Raw genomic sequence first — 14425 nt, forward strand, 5'->3', positions numbered from 1 at the left:
TTGGGCAATTAACAAACAGTATGGGCTTCTCTGGTAGCTCAGTTGGTAAAGAATCCATCTGCAATGAAGGAGACCCTGATTAGATTTATGGGTGGGGAAGGGATAGGCTACCCACTCCAGTATTCTTGGGCTTCCCTGATGGCTCAGCTGGTAAAGAATCTGCCAGGAGTACAGGACACCTGGGTTGGGAAGATCCCCTGTAGAAGGGAAAGGCTACCCACTCCAGTATTCTGGCCTGGAGAATTCCATGGACTGTATAGGCCATGGGGTCACAAAGAGTCGGACACAACTGAGCAACTTTCACTTTGCAGATCACATATTCTTGTTAAGATACGTAGAGGGCTGAAAACATCTCCCAGAATGATCACAATTGTCTATTGTTATGCTTGGCAGGAATTGGACTATAATATGGGTAAAAATTTGATTTGTTTAAAGTATTTTACACTCCCTAGAAAATACCTCCAGCATCATGAACATCAGTAGGCTGATAAATATAATGTATCTTACGGAACAAGGCTCAGGTTGACCAACCATCCTGGTTTGTCTGGGACTGGGGAGTTTCCCCAGGACATATGGCTTTCAGTGCCTCTGAACCCACCACTAGCCTGGGGTAGTACCAGGCATGCACGGATGGTTGGTCAACTAACAATAAAATCAAATGTTTCACTTTCTGTTTCATATGCTAAATTGACATGAAATTTAAAAGTGCTAAGAACGACAACAACAACGACAAAAACCAGCTCTTTTATTTTTAAGCCACTAACTTCTATTTCTTTTTAAGAATTTTTATTTATTTATTTTGGCTGCAATGGGTCTTAGCTGCCCTGCAGAGGATCCTTTGCTGAGGTGTGGAGGCTTCTTTCTTAATGGTGGCGCATGGGCTCAGTAGTTGCAGCTGATAGGCTTAGTTGCCCCACAGCATATGGTATCTTAGCTCCCTGACCAGGGATTGAACCCTCATCCCCTGAATTGGAAGGTGGATTCTTAACCACTGGGCCACCAAGGAAGTCCCTATTTCATTTATTATTATTTTATTGATTTGTTGGAAAACTGAATTTTTTTTTAGAAATAAAGCAATGCAATAAAATGTTACCTTCTATTATAAACTGAAGATTTTTTAAAATAGCTTATAAGGAATGATTCAATCATTTCATTACATTAAAGCATATCAAAGCTTTTGCTGTATATATAGAACAAATAAATAAGCCAAGTCAAAAAGCAGGCAATGAAATGAGTCCTGAAAACTAATACAGTGAAAGAGAAGACGTAGCTGTATGAGAGCCAGCTGTTGCATTGGCGATGTTCGGTATTCTGATGGGAGTTCTGTACGCGGATGTGTTGAAGGACTGAAAGAAGCTGAGAAGCAGCGTCTTATTGGAGATACAGCAGACAGCTGCGTCTTGGGATGAGAGGAAGTGATGGGAGGAGCTGAGCCGCTCTGTGCCGCCTCCGTGTACTTGGGCCTCCTTGACAGAGGACAAACTGCAGTTGAAGCGGGAAGAAGAGCAGGACAGAATGTGAAAATGCATACCAACACCTGAAGATCATCCTTTTTTGTGTGCTTCAGAGCAGGGCTTCAGGCATTTCTGATTATTGCATTAGGATTTAATAATAGCTGAGTGGTTTTAAAAATACATTTTAGAAAGAACATTGCACATGTTTGTGAGTCATTCTAATTTAAAATATAAGGTGTTCTATTTTTCTTCCTTGCTTTTATATTGTGTTAATTGTACCTAAATGTACCTCATTTAACTTTTGTCAAATGAGTGAAGCTGGATACAAAGCAAGATGACAATCAAGGTTTAGGTTTTTTTAAAGGGAATATTTTATATAAACCAAGAAGAAATAAGTAAATTAAATTTACTAAATATTATTAGTATAAGCTATTTCCAGGTTGGAAAATAACAAATTTTAACTTTATTTTGTGTTATTTCCCATTCTCCAAAATGAATGCATATTATTTTCAGAGTAGAACTAATAGTCTTTCAATAAATATTCTTTTTCAAGAAAAATGAAACATTTTGATTACTTTCATATTTATTAGAGAAAGTGATAAAGTGAGAAGCATTTCTTGAGTATTTCCTACACATAAAGACGAAGGCATGATCAATACCCTCAAAAATTGTAAAACATATCAGGAAAGGCAGACTGAACCCGGAAAAAGAAAAATCATAAGTATTAGGTTGTGATAATAAAAGTCAGTATTATTCAAATTCATTCACTAAAAAAGCAGTTTTATGGGGACTTCCCTGGCCATCCAGTGGTGGAGAATCTGCTCTGCAGCACAAGGGGCCCTGGTTCGATCCCTGGTTGGGGAGCTAAGATCTCACTTGCCACAGAGAAACTAACCCCTGGGGCACAACCCCTGAGCCTGCACACCTCGAGGAAAGATTCCTGCCTGCTGCAACGAAGACCTGATGCAGCTGAATAAATAAATAGTTTTAAAAAGCAATTTTAGTATTCTTTTGTGCTATGTCCTACATCATACATGTATTGAAAAAAAACCCACTCATTAGAATACCCCTTCATCCTGGAGAACAGAATATGTTCCAGAAACTGCCCCCGCCCCCCACCATAAAAGCTTTGTACATAGCTTCCCAAAACAGCATCTAGTCTAAAATAATCCAATTTAGTGCAAACACTGATGAATGTTCACCCTCTCTTCAATCACTTCCAACTCTCCATTTGTCATTCATCTCACCAATAGGTGTCTGTGTTAAATCTCCCTGTTTTATAGAGTCACTGGAAAACCAAACCAAATGGAGAAGAAGGACCACATTTTCAGAGTTTTAATATCATCTTTGGATTCTAATTGGATCTACCTTGCTTACAATTCTAATCATTTGGGTCAGTCATTTTCATTTTGAGCTGAGATAGATAATTGTATTGTGAAGTATATTGTAGTAATTGATATTGTGTAATTGTAATTGTGAAGATAGTAATTGTATTGTGAAGCTTCTCTGTACTCATCTGTAAAATGGAAATAAAGCTGATCACATAGAATAAAGGTCACGCTATATCTTCCACTTGCTGAGAAATATTACATTGTCTGAAGTCTTTGTGGGAAAATTAAACATCAAACAATTACAATGATTGACCACTAAATTTTTAAAAGGTAAGAGAGCCTCTTTTTTTTCTATACCCAAATAAGTGGAAAAATAAAAAAACAAAAACTATTCTCTAAATAGAATAACGGAAAATTGTTTTTCACCTTCCCTAAGAAATCAAACTTGTTATCGTTACCATGGCAACAAGTTGTCAGTCTAAAGACTGGAGTTTCTCTGGCCTGCCTGCTTATTGAGCAGAAGGAAATAGAACACTTTATTGATATTATTTTAGTTTAAAATTAAAAATCATCAATGTATTGACCTTTCCTATTGGTCCAGTGGTTAAGAATCCACCTGTCAATGCAGGGACATGGGTTTGATCGAGTCCGGGAAGATTCCACATGCTGCAGGGCAACTGAGCCCACTTGTCACAACTACTGAAGCCCGGGCGCTCTAGAGCCCACACGCAGTAACTAGCGAAGCCATCTTAATGAGAAGCAATTAGAGAGCAGCCTAGCTTGCCAGAGCTAGAGAAAGCCCTCACATAGCAAAGAAGACCCAGTATAGCCATAAATAAAATAAATAAATAAAATTTAAAAATGAATGTCTTTATGTTCTTGAATGGTCAGAATACACATAGAGTAATAAGAACCACATTGCAAAAGGAATTTGGGCAGGGGTACTAACTAAGGGAGCTAGGCTCAAGGCACAGAATTTGCCATCTGTGACCTGCTGGTGGCTGGGCAGTGACCTCTTGGCTCCTGACTGGACTCTGAGTCCCTTCACTTGGCCTTGTTTCCCTGTCTCTGGTGGGGAATACTGGGTCAGTGACAACATGTGTATGAAAATCCATTTCTCACCAGTCAACAAGTGCTTATGCAGTGCATATTATCAAGCTGGTGCAAAAGTAATTGAGGTTTTTCACTGTTGAACTTTGCCATTTGATATTGGAATACATTCTTAAATAAATGTGGTTATGTTATACATCATGGGCTTCCCTGGTGGCTCAGGTGGTAAAGAATCTGCTTGCAATGTGGGAGACCAAGATTCGATCTCTGGGTTGGTAAGATCCCCTAGAGAAGGGAATGGCTACCCACCCCAATATTGTTGCCTGGAGAATTCCATGGACAGAGAAGCCTAGTGAGCCACAGTCCATGGGATCATAAAAAGTCAGACATGACTGAGTGGCTAATACTTTCACTATATATCATTTTAAAGCACATTTCCTGCTTTATGTTTTTTTTTTCTAATGACTTATTACTTGCTGTGTATTTTATATGTATTTGAGACTATGGAAATGATATTAGACAAAAAGCAAATTCAGGCGATTTTCTTATTCAAATTCAAAATGGGTTGTAAAGCAGCAAAGACAACTCACATCATCAAAAACACATTTGACCCAGGGACTGCTAACGAACATACAGTGCAATGGTGGTTCAAGAAGTTTTGCAAAGGAGATGAGAGCCTTGAAGATGAGGAGCACACTGGCTGGTCATTTGAAGTTGATAACAACCATGTGAGAGCCATCATCGAAACTGATCCTTTTATAACGACACAAACATTGCCGAAGAACTCAACATCAACCATTCTACAGTCATTTGGCATGAAGCAAATCGGAAAGGTGAAAAAGCTCAATAAGTGTGTGTCTTGTGAGTTGACCACAAATCAAAAAAATTGTCATTTTGAAGTGTCATCTTCTCTTATTCTATGCGACAACAACAAACCATTTCTCTATTGGATTGTGATGTGCGGAAAGTGGATTTTATATGACAACTGGCAATGACCAACTCAGCTCAGTGGTTGGGCTGAGAAGAAGCTCCAAAGCACTTCCCAAAGCCAAACTTGCACCCAAAAAAAAGGACATGGCCCTTGTCTGGTGGTCTGCTGCCTGTCTGATCCACTATAGCTTTCTGAATCCTGGTGAAACCATTACATTTGAGAAATATGCTCAGCAAATCAAAGAGATGCAGCCACACATGAAGCCAGCATTGATCAACAGAAAGGGCCCAATTCTTTTCCACGACAAGCCCAACTGAATGTTGTACAACCAGCACTTTGAAAGTTGAACTAATTGGGCTACAAAGTTTTCCCTCATCGACCATATTCACCTGACTTCTCATCAACTGACTACCACTTCTTCAAGCATCTCAACAACTTTTTGCAGGGAAAACGCTTCCACAACCAGTAGGAGGCAGAAAATGCTTTTGAAGAGTCCCTGAGGCATGGATTTTTACACTACAAGAATGAGCAAACTTATTTCTTGTTGGCAAAAATGTGTTGATTGTAATTGTTCCTATTTTGATTAATAAAGATGTGTTTGAGCCAGATATAATGATTTAAAAGTCATGGTCCAAAATCGCAATTATGTTTGAACCAATCTAATACCTACCAGGTACCATTTCAGGACCTGACATGATGTTTGAACAAACAGACAAAATTACTCCCACCATAGGCTCACATTCTTGTGGGGGAAAACAGGCCAAAACCAAGCAGGTAAACCAAAACATAATATCAGATAGTAATAGAAACCACTGAGAAATATAAAGCATATTAAGACAGTAATAGGAAAATTTTTGAAAGAAGAGGGAAATATTGAAAAACTAAAAGCTTCCATAAAACCATAATATTTTAATGCATTACAACTAGGCCTGATAGATGTAGATATTACACATGAATGTACTAATATATCAGTCATTTTTTAAAAGCAAATACAGATTGAATAAGACCTTGTCAGGTACTGGGATCATTGCTGAGAAAAGTGAGGTAAGACTCAGTTCTAGAGTTTAAAGTATTTCAAGCCCAAATACTGCTACTGAAAGCCCTAAATTTGAGATCTTCAATTCTCTTAGGACCATATGTTTTATCCCTCTTGAGTAAATACCTTTAAAGTTTTCCAAGTATGCTTTAAAAAAAAAAAGAAATTATTTTTAATTGGAGGGTAATCGCTTTATAATATTGTGTTGGTTTCTGTTGATGTATTAATAGCAACATGAATTGGCCATAGGTATATGTATGTCCTGTCCCTCCTAAACCTCCCTCCCCCAAGTATGCTTTATTGCTCTAAAAAATGCCTTTTAGGATATTTTTATTTAGTTTCTTACCAAAAAAAAAATGAGAGTGAAGACTTAAAACTTTTCATTGTCTGGCTTACCATTTTACATAGCAAGTGTTTTTTGTGAAACTCAAGATTCTTGAGAGTCCCTTGGACTTCAAGGAGATCAAACCAGTCAATCCTAAAAGATTTCACCCTGAATGCTGCTAAGTCACTTCAGTCGTGTCCGACTCCGTGCAACCTCATAGACGGCAGCCCACCAGGCTCCCCCATCCCTGGGATTCTCCAGGCAAGAACACTGGAATGGGTTATTGAAAGGACTGATGCTGAAGCCGAAGTTTGATACTTTGGCCACCTGATGTGAAGAGCTGACTCATTAGAAAAGACCCTGATGCTGGGAAAGATTGAGGGCAGGAGAAGGAGGTATCAGAGGATGAGATGATTAGATAGCATCATCAACTTAATGGACATGAGTTTGAGCACACTCTGGGAGATAGTGAAGTACAGGGAAATGTGGCATGCTGCAGTCCACGAGGTGGCAAATAGTTGGACACAACTTAGCGACTGAACAAATGGAAGAAAATATACGTGGATTCTGAAAGAATTTGAACGGTTTTGTGAAAAGCAGAGCCATTCCTAGCAACAAAGTAATGCTGAAAGGTTTGGAGTGTGCAGTCTGCTAAGGAGCCCATAAAAACAGAGATTGCACCTTGGGATGAAGAACTGGGCAAGGCATACAGTTGCGGAAGGACAACCAAGCCCTCCCTCTCCCGCTGAGGTTGTGCTGGCAACAGATAACAGAACTTCAAGAATACTGGACCACCCAGTGTGGCAATTCCTGTCTTCTTATCTGATTGTATTTATTCTTTATTGTCTCATAAAGAACCTTTCACCAACTTGGCAACTTTGTCAAATAACACGTAGGCACTGTATTTTTATGTGGCCCTAAAACAACAGCAGTGATTGCGGTAAGCACACTTAACTGCTTTTTAGATGATCAGCACTCAGCATGGATTATAATTGTTTGCTTTCTTTACCTGGATTGAAGACCATATTCTGAGATGCTCTGTAAATAATTCTGAGATGTTTTGTAAATACTGTATGCAGCAATATAGAAATGTTTGTTTTATAGCAGTGGACAGGGTTGAGCAAAACAGGCCGTTCACAATCGAACTCTTGGGAAATACTGAGTCTAGAAACTTGCAGATGCATTTCTAAGGGTTGAAAGCTGTACTCGTCCTCCTCTAAAGTTTTGTTTTTTGTTTGTTTGGTTGATTGGTTTTGTTTGCTTTGTTTTAAGTGCTTGTTAATCTTCAGACCGTCAGAATAATACCCTGGTGCCCTTGGTTTAACCTTGCTATTCCACTGTGTTGTGTTAGGTGCCTTTGAGAATCTCATCAAGGTGAGCAGTTGACAACGTCGAGACCTGCAGCATCTCTGATGAAAGCTTAGGGAAAAACTATTCATGTAGGAGCTTGTCCGTCTCTGGGCTTCGTGCCCAGGCCTCTCTTTCCCACTCGCAATCTTACATGTACCCCCATTAATTCTCTTCACAAGAGGCATTTTTGGTCCTTTCCAATTCAGAGGATATTGTAATAGGAGCGCCATTAGCACAAGTTCTGGGTGGTGGAACACCATGGTTCCGCCCCTTTCTTCCAACAGAACAGCCTGTACCGAGGCAGGCGGCAGCAGTCCTTTGGAAGATGCTGACAGTCAGTTAATTAATGGCAGAACCCACATGTGCATAGGGGATATTATGACATGTTCCCTCTGAAAGATTATTTCTACTCAAAGTAAAAATGTTAATAAGCTAATGAGCCTATGATTTCTTTTTTCAGATTTGGAGACTGATTTTAATTGCATTGTATCAGTAGAATCAACACATTTTCATTTTCCTTTCTACATTAATTAATTTATTTTGAAATGCACAGATTGTGGAGTTTGTGTGAACTATAACCTACACCATCTCAGCATTGCCCTGTGCTTGCTATAGGTTCACAGCATTGATCTACCTCTTTCAAGTTCTTTTTGTTTTCCTTAATTGCCAGCCTTGCCTGAATATGGGCTTTTTTGCCTTTCCTTTCTATGTTGTAGCCTTCTACAAGCCAGACCAAGGCTCATCTGTTTCCTTTAGTTGCCATTCAGCCCTCAGAAAGCAAGGTTCTGCTTTGATTTTTGAAATACTTGTCTGCCCTCCGTACTTCACTGGTTTAGATTATTTTGGTTGGGTCATCATGACATGCTGCATCATTTCTTAAGTTGTTTTCTTACAGCCTTGCCGGTGATTCTACTTGATTTGATGTAAGTGGATGAGTCACTTTTGCCTGCTGTTGTTTAGCTTCTAAGTCATGTTTGATTCTTACAGTCCTGTGGACTACAGCCCACCAGGCTCCTCTGTCCATGGAATTCTTCAGGCAAGAATACCGGAGTGGGTTGCCATTTCCTCCCCAAAGGAATCTTCCCAGCCCAGAGATCAAAACCAAGTCTCCTGCATTGGCAGGCGAATTTTATACCACTGAGCCACCAGGGAAGCCCCCGCTTGGCCTTATATTTGAATAAAATCTGCTCTCTCATCAGGCATGTGTGTGTATGTGTGTGGTGAAGGCTAATGGCGGTGATGGGGTGAAGAAGAAAATTTGGGGAGAAAAACCTTCTTATGCCTGTGATATTAGCAGCTTCTCCCAGTCCAAGGAAGGATTCTCCCATTGAGATTTCCTAGAAAATACAGAGACTCCCCGAAATGCTTACAGACCAGCCTAGGTTTCTCTCCAAATCCAGACATTCTTAGGGCTGCTTGGCAAATAAAAGCAAAGAGATCTCTGAAAATAAGAATTTGCTTTGCAAAAGCCATTCTTAGGGCTGCTTGGCAAATAAAAGCAAAGAGATCTCTGAAAATAAGAATTTGCTTTGCAAAAGCCCCACACCTGTCCAGACTGATTTTTTTTTAATTAAAAATTTTGTTTTAAATTTCAGGCTGGTCAAAATGGTTAGTTTTTTCAAATCTCCCCAGGAGCCTGTATCATATAGAGAGAAGGGATATAATGGGCAGAGAGAGGGATGATATAGACAATCACATGTGGTTTGATTGAAAATGTATGTGGGTGAGCAGGTCAAGATCTTTCTTTTCATTGACAGTGAGTGATCTGTACACAGTAGACACTCAGAAAACATTTAATTTAAACATATTTAATATTTAATGTTTACCAAAAAAGCTTTTGGTAGAGATAAAAATACATGTTGAGTTGACTGAAAAGTTCATTTGGGTTTTCCTGTAACATCATCTGAACAAACTGTTTGGCCGACCCAAGATAAGCTAAAATGTTTTAAAATAACTTCCAAAACCTTGTGTAAGTAACAATCAGGCAGAGACGGACCAACCAGTGCTCAGCAAGCCCCAAGAAAGGGCTGGAATGAGGAATACAGGAAAATCTTGCCTAGCACGTTCTTCAGGGACCACTACCTGGCTGGTGAGCTTGCATCCCCAGTGTCGCACCCTAATTTGGTTTCATGACCCCAGGCTTTGAAGGGTCACCTTGAAAGGTGATCTCAGCACCAGGTGCCATGGTCACTGACCTGGCATGACCTCTCCCGCATCTGCGTAGGCCCCGGAGCTAAGGAAGCTTTCACACTCCCAGATCCCAGTAACTCTGTGGGTGTCCCTGTCCTGGTCAGATCTGCCTGCAGGCTGTTGTTCTTGCTGACCCACACTTAACAGGAAGCATGAAATCAGAGAGAAGCTATTTGCCTCTGTGCTCTTCCACATTCCTCAGCCCCCCTCCGCTGTTCCCCAGGGAAGCATGTCCCCGGGAGGTGTGGTCTGGCCGAGGACCAATGCCCATCAAGCCAGAACAGAGAGAAGCTGGGGAACTTTGCCCTCTCCTAATCCTTGCAGCCCAACCTCAACCGATGAGGCCTTGAGTCAGTCCGGCAAACGTGCTGGACAAGAGATACCAAAACCTGGGGATAGTCACTCTTTGACCTGTGCCATACCAGCCCCTTTTGGATGATTGTTCATGCCCTAATAGGGACTTCCCTGGTGACTCAGATGGTAAAGCGTCTGCCTACAATGCAAGAGACCTGGGTTCAATACCTGGGTGAGGAAGATCTCCTGAAGAAGGAAATGGCAACACACTCCAGTATTCTTGCCTGGAAAATCCCATGACCGAGGAGCCTGGTAGGCTGAGTGACTTCACTTTCACTTTCTTTTTCACTTTATGCCCTAATAGGGCTCCCCAGGTGGCTCTAGTAGTAAAGAATCAACCTACCAATTCAGGAGACTCAAGAGATGCACCTTCTATCCCTGGGTCAGGAAGATCCCCCGAAGGAGGAAATGGAAACCCACTCCAGTATTCCTGCCTGGAAAATTCCATGAACAGAGGAGCCTGGCGGGCTACAGTCCGTGGGGTCACAAAGAGTCGGATATGACTGAGCACACAGCACATCCTTCCTTACCCTCAGCTCAGGTGGCCTCGCTTTTATTCAAGCCTGTTGCATTGTCTCCAGTCTTTCAACAGACTGAATTCAACAGACTGAATTCATGGTAGAGGCGTGAATTCAGGAGTCCCACTCCCTGGAGTCTTGCTTCTCCTTGCTTCCATGCTCCAGTGGGTACTTATGCTGTACTAGAACTACGCTGTACTAGAACTTGATGTGGGGCCACACTCACTTTTCTTTTTTTAGACTTTCTGTGCTATACAGTAGGTTCTCATTAGTTATCTATTTTATAAATAGTAGTGTATATATGTCAGTACCAATCTCCCAGTTCATTCCACCCTTCCTCTTCCCCTGTTTCTATCCATTCATTTGTCCTCTGTGCTGTGCTGTGGTTAGTCACTCAGTAGTGTCCAACTCTTTGCAACCTCATGGACTGTAGCCCGCCAGGCTCCCCTGTTCATGGGGATTCTCCAGGCAAAAATACTGGAGTGGGCTGTTATGCCCTCCTCCAGGGTCATTTGTCCTCTCAGTTCAGTTCAGTCACTCAGTCATGTCCAACTCTTTGTGACCCCATGGATTGCAGCATGCCAGGCTTCCCTGTCCATCACGAACTCCTGGAGCCTACTCAAACTCATGTCCATTGAGTCAGTGATGCCATCCAACCATCTCATCCTCTGTTGTCCCCTTCTTCTCTCACCTTCAATCTTTGCCAGCATCAGGGTCATTTCCAATGAGTCAGCTCTTCGCATCAGGTGGTCAAAGGATTGGAATTTCAGCTTCAGCATCAGTCCTTCCAATGAATATTTAGGATTGATCTCCTTTAGGGTGGACTGGTTGGATCTCCTTGCAGTCCAAGGGACTCAAGAGTCTTCTCCAACACCACAGTTCAAAAGCATCAATTCTTCAGCACTCAGCTTTCTTTATAGTCCAACTCTCACATCCATACATGACTACTGGAAAAACCATAGCTTTGACTAGACGGACCTTTGTTGACAAAGTAGTGTCTCTGCTTTTTAATATGCTGTATAGGTTAGTCATAAATTTTCTTCCAAGGGGCAAGCATCTTTTAATTTCATGGGTGCAGTCACCATCTGCATTGATTTTGGAGCCCAAGAAAATAAAGTATGTTTCCATTTCTTCTCCATCTATTTGCCATGAAGTGATGGGGCCAGAAGCCATGTTCTTGGTTTTCTGAATGTTGAGTTTTAAGCCAACTTTTTCACTCTCCTCTTTCACTTTCATCAAGAGGCTCTTTAGTTCTTCTTTGCTTTCTACCATAAGTGTGATGTCATCTGCATATCTGAGGTTATTGATATTTCTCCTGGCAATCTTGATTCCAGCTTGTGCTTCATCCAGCCTGTCATTTCGCATGATGTACTCTGCATATAAGTTAAATAAGCAGGGTGATAAAATACAGCCTTGGTGTACTCCTTCCCCAATTAGGAACCAGTCTGTTGTTCCATGTCCAGTTCTAGCTGTGCTTCTTGATCTGCATACAGGTTTCTCAAGAGGCAGGTCAGGTGGTCTGGTATGTGTCCTCTATGTCTATCTATTTCTACTTTGCAAGTAAGTTCCTCTGTATCATTTTCACACTCACTTTTCAAACATATCCAGGCTATTGGCTACTTTCTGGGAGGTCAGAGCTATTACTGGTTTTGTTTTCAGAGCTGGAGTTCTTGTTTCCTCTTCTTGCCTACTGGCATTTGCCACCGAGGTCCCAGCATACATTCACGCATCTGTGTGCAGTGTAAGAGCACACACCCTTCTTCTGCCTGTTAGAACTCTAATCTGTCTAGAGCTCATGCTGCCCATAGCTGGCTGGAGTTCTCTCCTTGCCAGTTCTTTACTGCTTGTCTAGCTCCCTGGTCCTGGTGCTCCTCTCCTGTAACTAGTTAGGTCCTGGCAGGACAGAAGGTCCTTTCAGGTCATTACTGTTTTTAGTGATGCTCTACTTACCAATCAGCTTCCTGGTTTACTCCATCATCTTCACATAACCAGGTAAATATGCTCAAACTGTGTCAAGAATATTCATGCTCAATAAATATTTGTTGCCACTGATTTGATTTGCCCAAGTCTTGTGTGCCTGATAAGCTGTGTTCTCTCAAAGAACTCAATGAAAATGAACTGAGCTAAGACAAACAAATTGGGTCACAGTGTTAGTCGCTCAGTCATGTCCGATTCTTTGCAACCCTGTGTACTGTAGACCTCCAAGCTTCTCTGTCCGTGGAATTCTCCAGGCAAGGATGCTGGTGTGGGTAGCTGTTTCCTTCTTCAGGGGATCTTCCTAACCCAGGAATTGAATCTGGGTCTCCCATATTTCAGGCAGATTCTTTACTGTCTGAGCCACCAGGGGTGATAGTCAGTGGCTTTAAAATGGATTTATAAAAAATATCAACAGAAAGTTCCTTTATATAGTGTTCTGGTGCATTTCTAACTACTGACAGAAGGAGGGATAGAGAAACAGTGTCAGGAATGGTACTGGCAGACAATTAAACAGACATAAAGACAAAGTATATTTAAGCCAGTAAGAGTTGATTGCCTAAATTTTATTCAGCCACAGCTAGTCAGTAAGAGCTAGATTAAAGAACGCTTCATTATAGACTAATTTGTATATCACAGATGAAATTGTCTCTATTCTCCTTAAACCTCCAATTTCATGTCCTCTTAATGCTCAAACAAAAGTAAGCCACTGTCCATCTCATCCTCCATTTCTTTGCTTTTAATTTAAAAAATTTAATTAAAGTACAGCTGGTCTACAACATTACATTAGTTTCAGGCCTAGTGATTCAGTATGTTTACAGCTTATACTCCACTAAAAATTACTACAAGGTAATAGCTGTAATTCCCTGTGCTACATCCTCATCACTTATCTATTTTGTATAACAGTTTGTGTCTCTAAATTCCCTACCCCTAAACTGCCCCTCCCTACTTCTCTCTCCCATTTGGTAACCACTAGTTGGTGTTCTGTATCTGTGAGACTGTTTCTGTTTTGCACATGCATTCATTTGTATTATTTTTTAGATTCTATATAAAAGTGATAGGGCTTACCTGGTGGCTCTGTGATAAACAATCCACCTGCAGTGCAGGAGACCTAGGTTCAATCTCTGGGTGGGGAAGATCCCTTGGAGAAGGATATGTCAACCCACTCCAGTATTCTTGCCTGGAGAATTCCATGAACAAAGGAGCCTGGTGGGCTATCGTCCATGGAGTCACAAAGAATCAGACATGACTGAGCAACTAAGCACACACACACACACACACACACACACACGCCCAAAAGTAATATCATACAACATTGCAGTGTCTGTACACAGACTCCTCAGCCTTTTTCTCTGGGAGACAGCGTGGTGAAATGGACAATGAACATGGCTTTGGGGCCTAAAAGTCTGTAGGTGTCACTTGTTAACAGAATGGCATATAACTAGATCAATTACTTATCTAGACATAAAATGAAGAGATGAATTGTTGAAGGCGTCTGTAAAGTGAGGACTACCACATATCTCTTAGGCGGCACAGTGGTGAAAAATCCACCTGCCAGTGCAGGAAACTCCAGAGATGTGGGTTTGATCCCTTGATTGGAAACATACTCTTGAGAAGGAAATGGCAACCCCTCCAGTATTCTTGCCTGAAAAAGAGGAGCCTGGTGGGCTACAGTCCATGAAGTCGATAAGAGTCAGATATAACTGTACAACTGAGCACGCACATATCTCTGGGGCCTTGTAATGACCAAATGATAAAATTTCTGTAAAGTATTTTACAGGGTGTCCAGCTCAATACATTGCAGTTTCTTATCCCCTCTTTCTTCACTTTTCATATTTTCTCCCAAAGGAGAGAAAAAGAGCATGACCAAGAGTATCTCCTGTGCTGATCTGTTGCCCCAGCTCTCCCACAA

At 41.2% G+C, this 14425-nt stretch overlaps 1 protein-coding gene and 1 pseudogene across 4 annotated transcripts in view; both read left to right on the top strand.

The window, feature by feature from the left end:
* The window catches only part of LMNTD1 (lamin tail domain containing 1), a 489113-nt gene that overhangs the window by 325822 nt on the left and 148866 nt on the right, over positions 1-14425 (top strand). The gene's annotated exons all lie outside the window — the stretch shown is intronic.
* LOC139183009 (histone-lysine N-methyltransferase SETMAR-like) lies at positions 4024-5353 on the top strand (annotated as a pseudogene).

This window comes from Bos indicus, chromosome 5 (assembly GCF_029378745.1).
Source record: "Bos indicus isolate NIAB-ARS_2022 breed Sahiwal x Tharparkar chromosome 5, NIAB-ARS_B.indTharparkar_mat_pri_1.0, whole genome shotgun sequence".
Lineage (NCBI taxonomy): Eukaryota > Metazoa > Chordata > Mammalia > Artiodactyla > Bovidae > Bos > Bos indicus.